Genomic DNA, 14,729 nt, shown 5'->3' with positions numbered 1-14,729 from the left:
AAATGTATGTATAAGCATAAATATATACATATACATGTCCATAAATAACATTTTAGAAACATAATTTGATTCATACTATAGAGTGTTTTTAATTCTACTTCTTTATTTGCTTTATATAGTGAGCCTTCCCCCCTTCCCTTAAAAATAATTTTTTACTTTCTCAATTTTTAATGTTTTTGGCTATCTGAATTATGAATTATCTGCATTTATAGCTTGTTTTTCAAAGATATATATTTGCTTTATATCATCTCAGTTTTTAACCTCTAATTTTTTAAATGCATTAAAAAACTGTATTTTTTTCTAATTTTCAAGAAAGAAATAGTCTTTTCAGCTCTACACATGAAGAATTTAACACATTCTTACTGCACCTTTCTTCATGACAGAGCCTCAGTTTTAAGGAGTGTTAGATGCTGTGATTTTTTTTTAAGATGGATATATGCACATAGGAAATTATTATACATGTAACCCATGCATTTTGTCACAAAAGGTTTAAGTTGGCAATTTTTCTACATTATACTAATTGTTTCCACAAGGTAGAAATACAGAGGATTGGCCTGAATCCTGGATCCCAGCGTCTCCAATCAGCCCCCAATGTTCTTGCAGATTCTCAAGAGAACTCTCCCTATTATCATTCTAAAGCATCACATTCCAATGCCCGTGGAGAATCTTGGCTCTAGGCTAGACCACATGGAGCTCGGCCCTATTTTGTCCCGTTTCTATGGCCATGTCCAGAACAGTCCTCCTTGGTTCTGATTCCAGGCCAGCATCACAGAAAGATGAATCCTTTAGAAAGTGCATCAAAGGAGGAATATTTCTCCCTAATATCTAGGGCTCTTGATTTCTGCCAACCACTGCAAGCCTCTTTCTTTTCTCCTGGATCCTAAGCTTGTTTCTACTTAAGCAAGATACATGAATTTGGAACAAGAGAGTCACAAACCATGTGCTGTGTTACACTGTTGCACTGTGAGCCTTTGATTTATTTTTGCTACAACCGTGGATACATCTTGAAAGGATGCTGTTCAATGAGTGAATCACTGAGTTAAGCAGGTCATAAGATGAGCTATAGAATAGGGCTCTGTGCTGGAAATTAGGGACATGAATGGCAACACCTTGTCGAATTGGTACCAAAGAATAATTCGGGATTCAATGGAACATGTGAGTACTTTGCCTTCTGACAGTGTGGTCGTGGTCGTAAAGAGTGTTATTTAAAAAAGTGGCACAGTACTGAAGTGTGCCTATGTGAACTGCATAATAGCTAAAGGCTGTCAAAGAGCATAAGGCATTATTCGCTAGTGGTTTTTGTGTTACAGTTATTCCCGGCTTATTTAGTGTTGGTGTTTTTCGAGTGCCAAAAATTACAGCATTCAAAAAATGTGCCACAAAAGGAACAAAGTTGAGAACTGCTGATCTGGAACCTTTCTGTTGTCACCAGTCAGAGACCAGAGCCAGGACTTCTTATTTTCTGGAGAAAAGGACACACAGAGAGAACAGCCAACCGAAAGAGAAACAAAAAATGTTTTATGGTTTCGGCTTTGCTAGCATACCAGTCAGTCCATGCCAACTTGTTCTGGTTCTACAACTTTTAACTCCTACAGGGAGAGAGTTCTCCCATCAATAGGTTAATTGTGAAACTGAACTGTCCGTACTTTGGAAAAACATTCATCCGTGCGCCATGCAGGTTGCCTTCTCTCCTAGAGTTCATATGGGGCATTCCAAAAAATAAGAACCTTTCTGATGAGCTTTTCCTTTTATTGCCCTCGTATATGTGCAGCTTCCCAAGTTATTTCTCCTAACTCCATTAACCCCTGTGCCTCAGATCCCCAATCTCCCATTAATGGTGGGCTCTTCCTAGCAATGCAGATTTAACCCCCTTGTGAGCCCCACATTCATTGTGACTTTGCATTTCCTCACTCCAACTTTCTTCTTATTTCTGTACGTTTCCTGACCAGCAAACTTGCAAGGTCTTCTTATCACTGGTTTTGCTCTTTATTTGTCTTAAGAGCATGCCCCCGAGGGCGCAGTAGGAGGTGGTGTATCTTCTGCCTGCCGCTCCCAAACATTGCCTTTCCTGAAGTCCCAGGGCCCTGCATGAGGTTGCTACGCTGATGCTCTGGTAGAGCAGAGCTTTGCCCTTCTTATTTACAGAAGGGTCTGGCTCTTGCTTCCTCCGAGTAACAAGCCATTCTCTTAGTTTCATCTGAGGAACAGCTTGTAGAGGAGGAGAGGATCTAGAACATCAGTTACCCACTGATGTCAAATGTTAGCAGGTGAAAAACCTGCCCAGTGAAACTCTGGACCCTGACAGGCAAGCAGAACTCCTTCTGTAAGACCACAATTCCTGCTGACCCCACAGAAAGGCTGTCCACAGGCCCTGCAACTGGCCTCCTTGGTTCTAGTGGCGTGGGGTAGGCAAGCTGCAAGTTGTGCTTCTCAGTTATTCCCATTGGTCAGAGAGCCAGTGAAAATTCCTTTTCAGTTCTACAGTTTTGCTGTCTCAACCGAGACTTCCTTGGCTCTAGCAATGAGTCTTCATGGTGTTTTGGGTGCCTGTAGGAAAAGTGAGTAAGACAGTCACCTGAGATTTGTGGTCTCTGTATTTTTAACTATTTGTACAATGTATAAATCCTAACTTAAATGATTATTTCTTTGCCGGTCTCTTTGCTCACTTAGAAGTCGACACATAATTCCTTCTGAGAGTATGGAAAATTATTGTTTGGTAGTCTCAGTTTCCAATGCTGTTGTAATCTAGTGCTTAAAAAAAAATCTTAGCTAACTTGTGAGCAGGAAGGGAAAGTCGGGACCTGTGAGCCACCTGCCATCTTAATTTGACATCTGTTCTCGCTGCTTTCAAGCTCCTGTGCTTCGAAGTTGTTAAATGGGTCTTTGACTGAAAGGCATTAAAACAGGCTTAAGACAACCAAGAGATCCTTAATACATGTGCGTCTGCTGAAAATCAAATAAAACCACCCTTTTCAGCATCCATAGCCAGGGAATCTGGGAAATAACCAGCTCATTTTTCAAGGTAGTTTGATAACTCTTCCATCAGGGCATGGAACATAAAGGAACAAATAACCAGCTGCATTCTCTCTGACCTTTCCTTTCTCTAACGATAGCTCAAGAGATGACTCTCTTCTTCAGCTCTGGATCTGAAGTCATTTCTGCACCTGAGTGAAGATGAAGCCTGTTCAGATCATTAGTACAAGTAATTTCTCATCAGAGTGTGGCAGTCTACTTTCAGTCACCCATCAGGGAAGGGCGATAGGATCGGTGAAATAGCAATCATTTAGACACTTGCTATAAACAAAAGTTGTTGCCTCTTTTCACAACTACCTTAAAAGCAGTCTGTTGCTTTAAAATGACTCTTCCATGTTCCCCTCTTCTTTTTTTCCCATCTGCTAAGAAGCAGTGAAAAAGACCAAATGTAAACAGCAGAAATGAGAACAAAGGGGATAAGGATCAGCTGCTGCTTTTGCATCGTTTAGAATGCGTTCCTGGCAGAGTAGACGCTCAATGCATGCCTGTCAAATTGTATAATCTGAATATTCAGAATAAGAATTTGGATAGTTTGACCTGCCTGAACACAAGAGTGGTACTCCTAGAAAATTTGTCTGGCTAGAGGGAAAAATTGTAAGTGCCTTGAAAAAAAAGTAACTGGTTATGGGGAGTCTAGCACAGTCACAGAATGCATGCATGTATGCTAAGCATGAGGTCCTGGGTTCAATCCCCAGTCCATCCATTAAAACAAACAAACAAACAGACAAACAAACCAAATTACCTCCCCCCCCCAAAAATACATAAAAAATTTTAAGAAACCTAGTAACTGATGATAATGTTGCTCATAACTGGAGGCTGGCACAAGATCACTTCATAATAGGGCTAGGGAAGGGAAATTATTTGGAAAGGCCTACTTGACTCGGTGATGGGTTAGGAGAATGCAGTAGTAACCAAATAGGTCAGCCACACCAGGGGTCATCCTGGCTGGAGCCAAAGCAAGTATAAAAATCTTAGAACTAAGTTTATCAAAATTGCAGGATATAAAGTCAGCAGGCAAAAATCAAGTTGTATTTCTATACACTAGTAATTATCAGTTAGGAACCAAAATTTTAAAATAATATAATTTTCCATAGCTCAAAAAAAAATGAAATACATGGGTATAAGTCTAAGAAAACATGTACAAAATCTATATGCTGAAGCTGACAAAACACTGATTTAAAAAAAAAGATTGAAAAAAATACCGTTTAGGTAAGAGACATACCGTGTTCATGGGTCGGAAGACTCAGTGTAGTAAAGATGTCAGCTGTCCCATCTAATCTATGCATTTAATGTGATACCAATCAAAATCCCAGCAAGCTTTTTTTTGTAGATATAGACTAGCTGATTCTAAAGTTTTTATGCAAATCCAGTGGAACTAGAATAGCTAAAACTATTTTGAAAAAGCAGAATAAAGTTAGAGGAAGCTCAGGACCAGATTTGAAGCAGCAGTAATCTAGGCTATGTTACACTGGTGAAGGGATGGATGCACCCATCACTGGAACAGAACAGAGACCCCAGAAATAGACCTACACAAATACGGCCATTTGATTTTTGGCAACAATATAAGAGTAATTCAGTGGAGAAAGGATGGTTTTTTCAATAAATGATGTTGGAACAGTGTGTCATTTACACACCAAAAAACGAAACTTGACTTTGACTTTACACCAGAACTGGATCACAGATCTATATGTAAAACGTGAAACAGTAAGACTTTCAGGAGAAAACACAGGACCACAGGGTCTCCTTGTCCCAGTTCTCCTGCCAGGAAGGAACTATTTTCTCTCAAACAGAGTTCCTGCCATGCCCAGGCTGTCCTGAGAGTGTGGCTCTGCCTGGGGTTTGCCTCAGTGCAGGGCAGGGAGAATAAAAAGAGGGAAAAAACGGGGATCCCCTCCCTCATATTCTCCATCCTACAGGAGCCTCTCTTCCCAGTCTTCTGGTTAGAAAGAAAGGGTCTCCTTCTCGGCGATTTTTCTATCTGCACTTGCTGTGCAGTCCCTGGATTTCGGCTGCCCTGCGGTCTGAGCTGGGAGATATCGAGTGGATAGAGTTAGGAAATTCACTGCCATCTGGGTTGTTCTTCAGCATTTGATTTCCCTTCCAAATATGCCTTCTATTATTGACTTGTCAGAGTCCCAAGATGCTTGCTTTATGCATCTCGTCCAAGGGTTTTTATTGTAATTTGTGAGAAAGATGGGGTAAGTGTGTGCTTAATTCCATCTCAGTGGAACTGAAACCAGTAATTCTATCCACCCCTCCCCTTTTTTTTGAACCAAAAAAAGTAAATTTTCTTTCACTGGTGATTTGTTTGAAGTGGGAACAGTGCCAGGTTTATCAATGAGGCAGAAAGGGCATCTGCTTGAGGCTTCTGGAGGAACTTTTTCTCCCTGATGAAAAGAGAGTCCATGGAGAAATCCCACTCTTCCTTCCCGCCGCTGGATGCTGCTGTATGAGACATGATGCTGGAAACTGAGGCTGCCGTCTTACACATTGAAAGAAAGGCCAAAAAATTATATAGATGTTAAATTGGAGCTTAGACGTCACTGAGGGGCACATTAGCTGAACCACCTACCTTTAGACTTTCGCTTACATGGGATCATAAATTCCTAACATGAAGCCCTTTTCTCTGAGGTACTTTTAAAATTATGGTCCAAAGCATTCTAAATGATAAAATAGATAATTCCATGTTTCTAATTTAGAAATTCAGCCATCCACAAGAATAACTGTAATGGAATTAATGAATATCTCTCAGTAATCTTTAAGTTGTATTTTTAAAGAGTTGTTGAGTTGATAGTTAGCTGATTAAGAGATGCGACATATGGGAAAAGATTGATGCTGTGATATTTTAGAACTATAAAACTAAAACATGATTAGATACTCTCAAAAGAAATATGGATTGAAACAGAATTGTTCTTGGTTCCTCTGTGGACTTGGAGATGCATGATAATTCTATTCGTCACATTTCTTTATTCACTATTTAAAAATATTAGTAGGATCTACATTTATGGTACTAGAAACTTGTTCTGGAGAAGTTTGGGGCTTTAAGATGAGCCAGAAGTGGTTGGTATTTTTCAATGGCATACAGTCCAGTAGCGGACAGAGACATATAAACAAATGCTGTGGTTAAAATGCAGGGTGATACAGACTGACATGTGGCTATATATAAAATCACTGAGAAATCTAGAAGAGGAAAAAAACCAAAATCTAAAAGAAAGAGCCAGTTTTGAGGTATTGTTTTTCTGTTCTATGATAATATATTTCCTTTTGTCTTATGTGAGTGCAGTGCATTTCTTTTGGTTCTAGATTATTAGGCAGTACAATATGCTTCATTTTCATCATGTGAGACTCTGAAAGGAATATTTTTTTTGCATGTTTCTTGTATACTGGCCCCCTATATTGTTTGCTTCCCCATAGCAGATTTGGACAGTTAACTCAAAGCCCACCGGCACCAAATTCAAATTCGTACATACCTGCCTGCTTTTGAATGTAGCTTATGTCAGCGTATTTGCAGCCATTTACAGCTTGACTGCTTTGCATATCCTGCAGAACTGCACCGACAGCTTCTAGCTATGGATTAGACAAACCACCATGGCTCTAAAAGACCACGAATTACTGCTGCCCTTTTGCGTTCTGTGACCAGAGGTTCCCCAGCTGCTGCTGAGCCCTCACTTCATCACATCTGCCCCCTCGGGAACGCCCCTCTCTCGGGGGATTTCCCTTGCTCTCCTCGCCTTCTGGGAAGAGGCTCCACTCCACTGTCGTTGGAACGTTTCCTGCTCGGAGAGGCTTTCCCTCTCCTGCAGCCCTGTCTAAGCACCACCCGATAAAGCTTGCTGTGCCGTGCAGCGCTGCCAGCTGTGGGCCTGTCCTTGCTTTGAGCAACCCTGAAATCCTCCAGTTCACCACGTATCTCTGCCGTTATTTTTCTTTAGCGTTCATTTTCACAAGTGTATCCTCTGGCTTTCTCTTCCTTGTACGTCTGCTAGTTCTCCCACACCTCCTTCAGTGTCTGTCCGAACCTCTCCTTCTCAGGAAGTCCTTCTGTGACCTTCCATCTGATGTCGCAACCTTTCCTCCAACCTCATCTCCCTGCATTCCCACATCTCCCTATCTTGCTCTATTTTTTCTTAATTCGATAGTATTTATCACCTTTTAGCATACTATACACTTTACTGATTTGTGCTTATTGTATGTCACCCTCTGTTAGAATGTTATTTCTTCAGAACTTGAAGATATTGCTTCATCGTCTTTTCTCCCTTAGTGTTGCTGATGAAAAGTCAAGGCGTCTCAATCCTTTGTAGGTTGCCTGGTTTTTCTCTCTAGAAGCTTTTAGATTCCTTACCCGTGGAGTTCTGAACTGCACAAACTTTTTATAGATAGAAGTCTTGTTCTTTCTTCCTGTTTGGTACTTAGTAAGCATTTCATTCTGAAGACTAGGGTCTTTTTTCGGTTCTGGAAGTTCTTCTGTATGTATACACACACATAATATAATATACACACATATATCATTCTGTGTGTGTGTGTAAATGTAATACATACCCCCTCATGTGCCTTACATTCTGTGTGTGTATTATATATACAGTTGACCCTTGAACAATGCTGGGGTTAGGGGCATTGACCCTAAACACAGTTGAAAATCCAGGTATGATTTTAGAGTTGGCCCTCTGTATCTGAGGTTCCTCATCTGCGGATTCAACCAAGATCATGTTGTACTGTGATATGTATTTATTGGGAAAAAATCTGTGTATAAGTGGACCCATGCCGTCCAAACCCATGTTGTTCAAGAGTTGATTGTGTTAATTGATTTCCTCCTTGCTATTACAGATCTTGTAGATCTATTTTCCATGCAACTTAAGGCTTATCTCATATTTTCCACCTCTTGTAAGTTGTGTGTTTTTTTTTTTTTAATGCTTTATGGGAGAATTCCTTAGTTCAGTATGAGTTTAGTCCATTATGCTATTCTGCCGATCTGTTGAGTTTTAAAATATGATATTTAAAATTTTAAAGATCTCCATTTATTATATTTTTGTAGAAGCCTTTTCTTATTTCTCTGAGGATATGACCTATCCTTATTTTATAATTTTCTCTTCCTTTTTGTTTAGGCAGTTTGTTGAGTTTGATTCTTCTCTTTCATGGGTTTTGATTTTCCTCAAATGTTCAGTGATTCTTGTTGGGTAGCTCCTATTTTTATTTAAGAGTCTCCTTTTTTGCCTCTTGGTGGTCCTGAGTGTGGAAATCTGTTCTCAGGTGGTTTTGGGGCAGACAGGTGTGTGGCCAGTGGGCTGTGCACGGCTGTAGTCCTCTGGGTGTCGTCACTCGGGGGTTGTGGGCTACGGGGGAGGGGGTAGTGCTCACTCCACCAGCCTGCGTGCCGAGGGTCCAGCCTCCCGCTTCAGAGAGCGGCGCTCAAGGCTTCTACTTAGGGACTGAAGCCAGAGCCCTCTACTTCCTTTCTATTTTTTTCTTCCGTTGCTGTCGCTGTGGAAGTTTACTGTGACTTTGGTCTTGGCCTTTTATTTTCAACCCCACCACTTCCACTCAGCCTGTGGTTCTCAGCTTTGTTCGCATATTGGAATCTGCAGGGTCACTTTAGAAACTTCTAAAGCCTTTGTCCCACTCCCAGAGACCTTGATTTACTTTGTTCGAGAAGCAGCCTGGGCATTAGGATTTTTTTTTTCTTAATTTCTCAGCTGATTCTAATTTACAGCCACGATTGGTAACCACAGAGCTTGGAAATGGCCTCAGGCAGATCATTCACGGAAGGGGAGAGAAAGTTCTTGGGTTTTATCTTAGGGCAGAAACCATTCTTGCCTGCTGCTCCCCAAGAAGCAGACAGAAAGGAGCTGCTCATGCAGTATTTTTTGCCATAGTTCTTTAATTAAACATTATTGCTGCCCTTCCTTCCTTTGTATGTGATGAGTTCAACTTAACGTGAAGTGTTTAGAATCGCTTTTGTGTCCATAGTTGTCTCTTTTTCTTAGTTGTTTTGGAGCAAAGTTTCTGTTCCCATCCTTTCTCCCTCCCTCTGCTGTCACTGATGTCCCATTTCCCCAGATTACTCAAAATTTCATAGTCATTAACACTATGACTTGTTTTTCAGCACAGCTGCAAACTTATTTTTAAGTGCTTATTTTTTTCTGGTTATTTCAGTGGAGCTGAAGAGAAGTGGGTGGACACACTTTTGCTCATTCTATAAAATTTATTCCATCTCCCAGTTCCGTTCTCCATTTGTCTTTTCCCCCTAATAGACCTATAAAGTGTGGAAAGAGATGTTTTACAGTTTCTCACAGCAATCCTGTTTTTGTTTTATATAATTTGATGCTTTTATATGAAGCATAAAGGTTCATGGCTATTACAAATTTTATGTAGATTTTGCCTTTTATGAATATAAAATGACTCTCTTTTCCATGGAAACATTTTTGCCTTCTATTAAATTTTGTTTGAGTTAAAATGAGCTATACTTTATCTCCTTCTTATTTCACTTATCTGAGAAGCCTTTGCTTATCCTTGAAAAACATTTCTTGTCAACTTAATGTGTTTCTTTAAACTTAAACATTGTATGACTAAATTTTCTAATAGGGAGTTGAAATAATTTAAATTTTATTATCACAGCTTGTATGCTTGACCTGGCCTCTGTCATCTTGTTTTGTATTTTTGCTTTTCATGCTTTCTTGTTTTCCTCCTGCATTTATGTCTTCTACTTTGTGTACGACGCTCTGTTTGCTTTTACCTTTCCCAGTGTTCTGAAAGGTAAACATCCCTCTGAAATTTTTTGTCTTTTGGTTTTTAGAAAATGATATTTCATCTGTTATTAGTCATTTTTTGTTTCAGTAAGAGTTCTTATGTGCAGAAATGGAAACTGACTCTAGTTAAATTAGGCAGGAAAAGAATTTTTTTTGAAGGATAAGGAAGCGTTCACAGAACGATGGGAAGGAGGGCAGGTGCACAGGGCCAAGCCATTGGTGGCCCTGTTGCTGGGCAGGCCACAGCCCGGAGTAGGTCTCAGGATGCCTCGCCTGCCGCTGTCATCTCCGTGTCCACCAGACGCTTCCTCTGTCGCCTGTACTGATGACACCTCAGGTACCAGACTCCACAGCTGCCACACCAGGTGACTTCTGAAAGGTCTCTGCTTCGGGGCATCATTTGCTTCACATTAATGTCCCAAATGGGAGCACATGATGGGCTAAGTGTAAGTCTCCAGCCAGTCACAGAGCTGAAAGAGGTTGGAGGGGGCATTTCTGGCCCTTCCTGCTTCTGCAGTGAAGGAAGGTCCTGCTCACACCGTTCACCATTTCCCAGGTCTCTGCCTAATGCTCAGTCCCCCTGGAGTGTTGTCACAGTCCCTTCTCAGTGTTTTATCGGCAACAACTGAACTGAAAAGTTAATTACTACTGGGAAACACTACATACCCCACCGGGGTAAAGAGAGGAAAGAAAAGGAAAGTTGGTTAAAATATATTCGTAGGAAGGAAGTGTGGATACAGGTTATGATCTTTACTTATTCAGCTGACCAGATGGCTGTGAGTCAGTACCGTCCAATGGAGGTTTCTGTAACTGTGGAAATGTTCTGTACCTGCGCTGCTCAGTACGGAAGCTGCTACCCACATGTGGGCAGGGGACACTTGAAATGGGCTAGTGAAGATGAAGAACTAGTATTTTATGGTATTTAATTTTAATTGATTTAAACTTAGATTTAAATAACTCCATGTGGCTGATGCCTAAAATACTGTCCAGCACAAATAAGGATGCCCTTTCTTCATAAGGACAGAGGAGAACACAGTTGGACCCTTTGCATTCCTAACATGCTCAATGGACAACTTTAAGTGGATGATTACTGAAGCCCTACGCAGACAAGATTAGCCAGGTTTCAGGGTTATCCTGAAATTGGGCAAAGAGCTGTGGTAATAAAATGATATTGTTCCCTTACTGTCAGCCATTCTTCAGTGAGTTGGGCTGTTTCCCAGTCCAATCCTTTGCCCAATTTCAGGATAACCCTGAAACCCAGCTAATCTTGTCTGCGTAGGGCTTCAGTAATCATCCACTTAAAGTTGTCCATTGAGCATGTTAGGGAAGGAAGAGGTCCAGCTGTGTTCTCCGCTGTCCTTACGGAGAAAGGGCATCCTTATTTACTTTTTATAAGTACTGTCAATTACCAGTGACTCTGGTACCTTGTTTTATGTATTCACCCAGTGGCAAAGGAAGCACAAATAGCCTGATGGCAGTTCAACAGGATGGTTATCCTCTTCCTTGCAAACAAAACTTCAACGCTAGGGAATAACAAACAGAGTTATGAAATGAGAATGTGTAAAATTTTTGTAAGTATATTATTAGGTTGAATTCTTGGAGGTGTCATACCCCTTTCCAGCCATTGGCTCCTCCTGAGCCCATATTCTGGCTGCAGAAGAAACAGAACATTCAAGGTATCCTTCAAGAGTGCAGTCTAACTTGGCAGGTCTTGTCTCTCGGCTGGAGTGACCATCTTGCACAGCTCATTACAGTGTTCTGTAAGTCCAGCTGCTTTCAGATGATGGGATACGTGATAGAACCGGTGGTGGTTTTATTGCTTTTTTCCTTCACTGTAAAGTGAATTCCTTGGTCAGAAGCAATGGCGTTCGGACAGCACGCCTGTATGTAAGGCAGTCGGTAAGGGCGGTCCTTGTCGGGATGTAGTAAGGAGGGAAAACAAATCCAAATCCATTGAGGTCACATTGCTACCTTTGCCAGGAAGGAAGGTTTTCCATATAGTTAGCCTTCTACCAGGCCGCTGGCCTGGGGGCTCATATTTGGTATTTTAGCAGGAAAGTTGAGCAAACAGTAGTGGTGGTAGGTTAGTCAGCTTTTGTGATGGGAAGTCCATGCTGGTAAACCCACACATAGCTTCATTCACACATGCCACCATAAATTAGATGGTTTAGCTAGGGACGAGGGGGCTGGTTGTCTGCTTGATCATGAAAATCACCCTCGACGGCGGTCGTTCATGTTGGATATAAATATTCTTCCTTTCTTTTCTGAGAACCCTCTAAAATAGCAGCTCAAATTAGAATTAAAACCTGCTTAAGTTTTGACCATCTACTCTATTCCTCTAAATCTCAGACATTTTCACTTGGGTCTTCCTTTGATCTTGGTTCCTAATATTACCACCATGCCTCTGGCACTTAAATGCCCACCCAGTGTGGCCTTTGTCACCCTCAGATCTTCCAATTTTCCTTAAAATCGGGAAACCAATTTCTACTGCATCATCTTCCCCCAGTCTCCCTGCCTCACAAGGAATTGTCTCTAACATGCTTCTTAGAGATGCTTGTGTTCCTTTGTTTGTGAATTTCTTGGGGTCTTTGTGAAAGGAGTCTCTTCTGGGGGCTTTCAGGAGGTGTAATGATGCCGTGGATGGGCAAGTCTCTCATTATAAAGACACTGCAACATTCCACTCTTCCAAGTCCTCGGATTCCTTCTACATCATACCAAAGAAGTGCTGGAATCTCAGATTCAACTGGTGAGAGCCACCTGTGAGTCTAGATTTTAGTTAACGAACTAGGCAAATAATGATAGAGCCATTTCAGGTGCTCAAGCTATTACAAAGAACACAGAATCCAGTTAGAATATCTTTATTAATAAATTCAGATTTATCCAATGCTTTCGTCCCTCTTGGTCTATTGTCTGAATCCATTTCCACATACATTCCTCAATTTAAAATAAATCAGTGTAAACAGGCAAAGCCCTACTGTGTGTGTGTGTGTGTGTGTGTGTGTGTGTGTGTGTGCTTAAGCAAGCAAGTTCCTCCTGGGTTTGATTTTGACTTTGTAATTGAATCCCTGGAGCATATTTATATATGGTTCTTGTTAGAAATTTGTGGAAACTAAGGCAAGGGAGCTGTGCCGTATGTCAGGTAATATGTGTAGGGCTGCATCAAATCAGAGAGTGAGGGCTATTTTGGCTGGCAAAGACGGCTTACTGGAATTTGAGAGTTTAGGGTATAGAGTTCTCCAAACAGTTTCACGCATCATAATTCCCACTCTTGAGACTGCACTGTTTCTTGATCTATGCTTTAATTTTTACATTAAAAGAGCTCGTGAAACTGAGAATTCAACCAATAACTACATTTACAGCTTTTGGGCACAGACTGTTTTGTGTTTTACTGCCCCAATATTACACCCGTAGGAAATAAGAGATTCTTTTAACACGATTACAAAATACCCCTAAGTTTCGTAAGGGCCTCGATCCCAGAAATTAGATTGTGTTTCCCTTTCTTGAACCCATTAGGTGCCATTAAAAGCCACTGTCCGTTCTTCTTTGCATGTTTCTATAGATTAAAGTTCTGAGTAGGAGTAAATGATAGACTCAGTTTGGGCCTCATGTCCACAACGTAGCTGCTGTATTAGAGAAAGCAACTCGTCTCAGTATCGGCTGTGCTGGGAGATTGACCCTTCTTCCCACCTGTGATTTCCTAGGCATAGGGAAAATGGCTCAGATGCCAGGAAATCTAAAAAAAAAATTAAACTACTTGAATTATTCACACTAGGGACAAAGCAGCACTTCTGGAGTCTCCTCTGTAAAGCATGAAGAACATGGATTATTATTGTTCTTTAATTTGTCTCATTTCCTAAATCTGGGTTTAAAACCAAAACTGTTTTTATTGAATTATTTTTTAAAAAATATTAATCTTCTTTAAGATTCTATTTGGATATTTGTATTAATTTTAAAAACAAATTTCATAGTTTCTGAGTGCTTAAGTGGTGACAAAACATAGAGTAATTGTTTCTTTTCCCAAACCATACTTTTAATTAATCTTTCATTTGATGCAAATAGATCTTCAAGCAATCATTTTCAAGAAGGGTATTTTACAATTTCTATTTTTTGAAAATTTCACTTCTGCAGAAGTGCTGAAAAAATACTCAAAATGGATACCTACATAAATTTTACCTACATTCACCAAGTCACCGCATCTGCATTATTCTTTCTATGTGAGTATGCACATATACACACACTTATGTTTTCTAAACCGTTTGAGAGTAATTTGGGTCATCATGATACTTCACTATGAAATGCTTCTGCATCCATCTCCAGAGAAAGGAAATTCTCCTACACAACCATAAAATTGTCACATTGGGTGGCATATTTTCTGGGCTCTTGGGCATTATTCTATTTGTGGTTTGATAGGTTTTTGATGTGGGTTGAAAAGTGTTTTAGCAGGGAGACCAATTTCTGGCAAATACCATGAGAAGCTTGGTGAAAGGCAGTTGGGAGGAGAGTGGTATAGATTCAGTGAAGATAAATCCTGTGAAATAAACACATTCTTAGGTTTAAAAAGATGGAGAGAATTTGTTGCTAGCAGACTCACCTTACAAGAAACAAGAAAGGAATTTTTTTCAGGCTGAAAGCAAGTGACTGTAAATAGTAATTTGAATCTATGTGAGGAAACAAAGAGCAGCAGGAAAGGTGAAGAAGTATTTAGAAAATGCAGTATTAATGCGTATTTGTTCTCTTTTCTTTAATTAATCGATTTAAAAAGCAATTGTGTAAAATATTATGTATGTAATATATTGCTGGGCCAATCACATATGGAAATGTTATGTACTTGTCAGTAACAGCACAAAAGAGGTGAGTAACAGCAAAGCTGAACTGGGCGAAGGAAACGATTCCAGATGGTAACTGGAACCCAAAGCACGAATGAAGAGAACCAGAAATGGAAAGTGGGAAGTT

At 40.4% G+C, this 14,729-nt stretch overlaps 1 long non-coding RNA gene across 3 annotated transcripts in view; it reads left to right on the top strand.

Annotated features, from left to right (window-relative positions):
* Positions 1 to 14,729, top strand: part of LOC140689592 (uncharacterized) — a 113,994-nt gene that overhangs the window by 16,139 nt on the left and 83,126 nt on the right. The window contains exon 1 of one of the 3 annotated variants that reach the window (XR_012064631.1): positions 685 to 1,155. The exons of the other annotated variants lie outside the window; for them this stretch is intronic. This is a non-coding gene — a long non-coding RNA (uncharacterized lncRNA). Of the gene's footprint in view, positions 1 to 684; positions 1,156 to 14,729 lie in introns of those variants that run through there. 3 annotated transcript variants of the gene reach the window in all.

This window comes from Vicugna pacos, chromosome 26 (genome assembly GCF_048564905.1).
Source record: "Vicugna pacos chromosome 26, VicPac4, whole genome shotgun sequence".
Classification (NCBI taxonomy): Eukaryota; Metazoa; Chordata; class Mammalia; order Artiodactyla; family Camelidae; genus Vicugna; species Vicugna pacos.
Note: the sequence above shows the minus strand (reverse complement) of the source record. Positions and strands in the feature narration are given on the sequence as shown.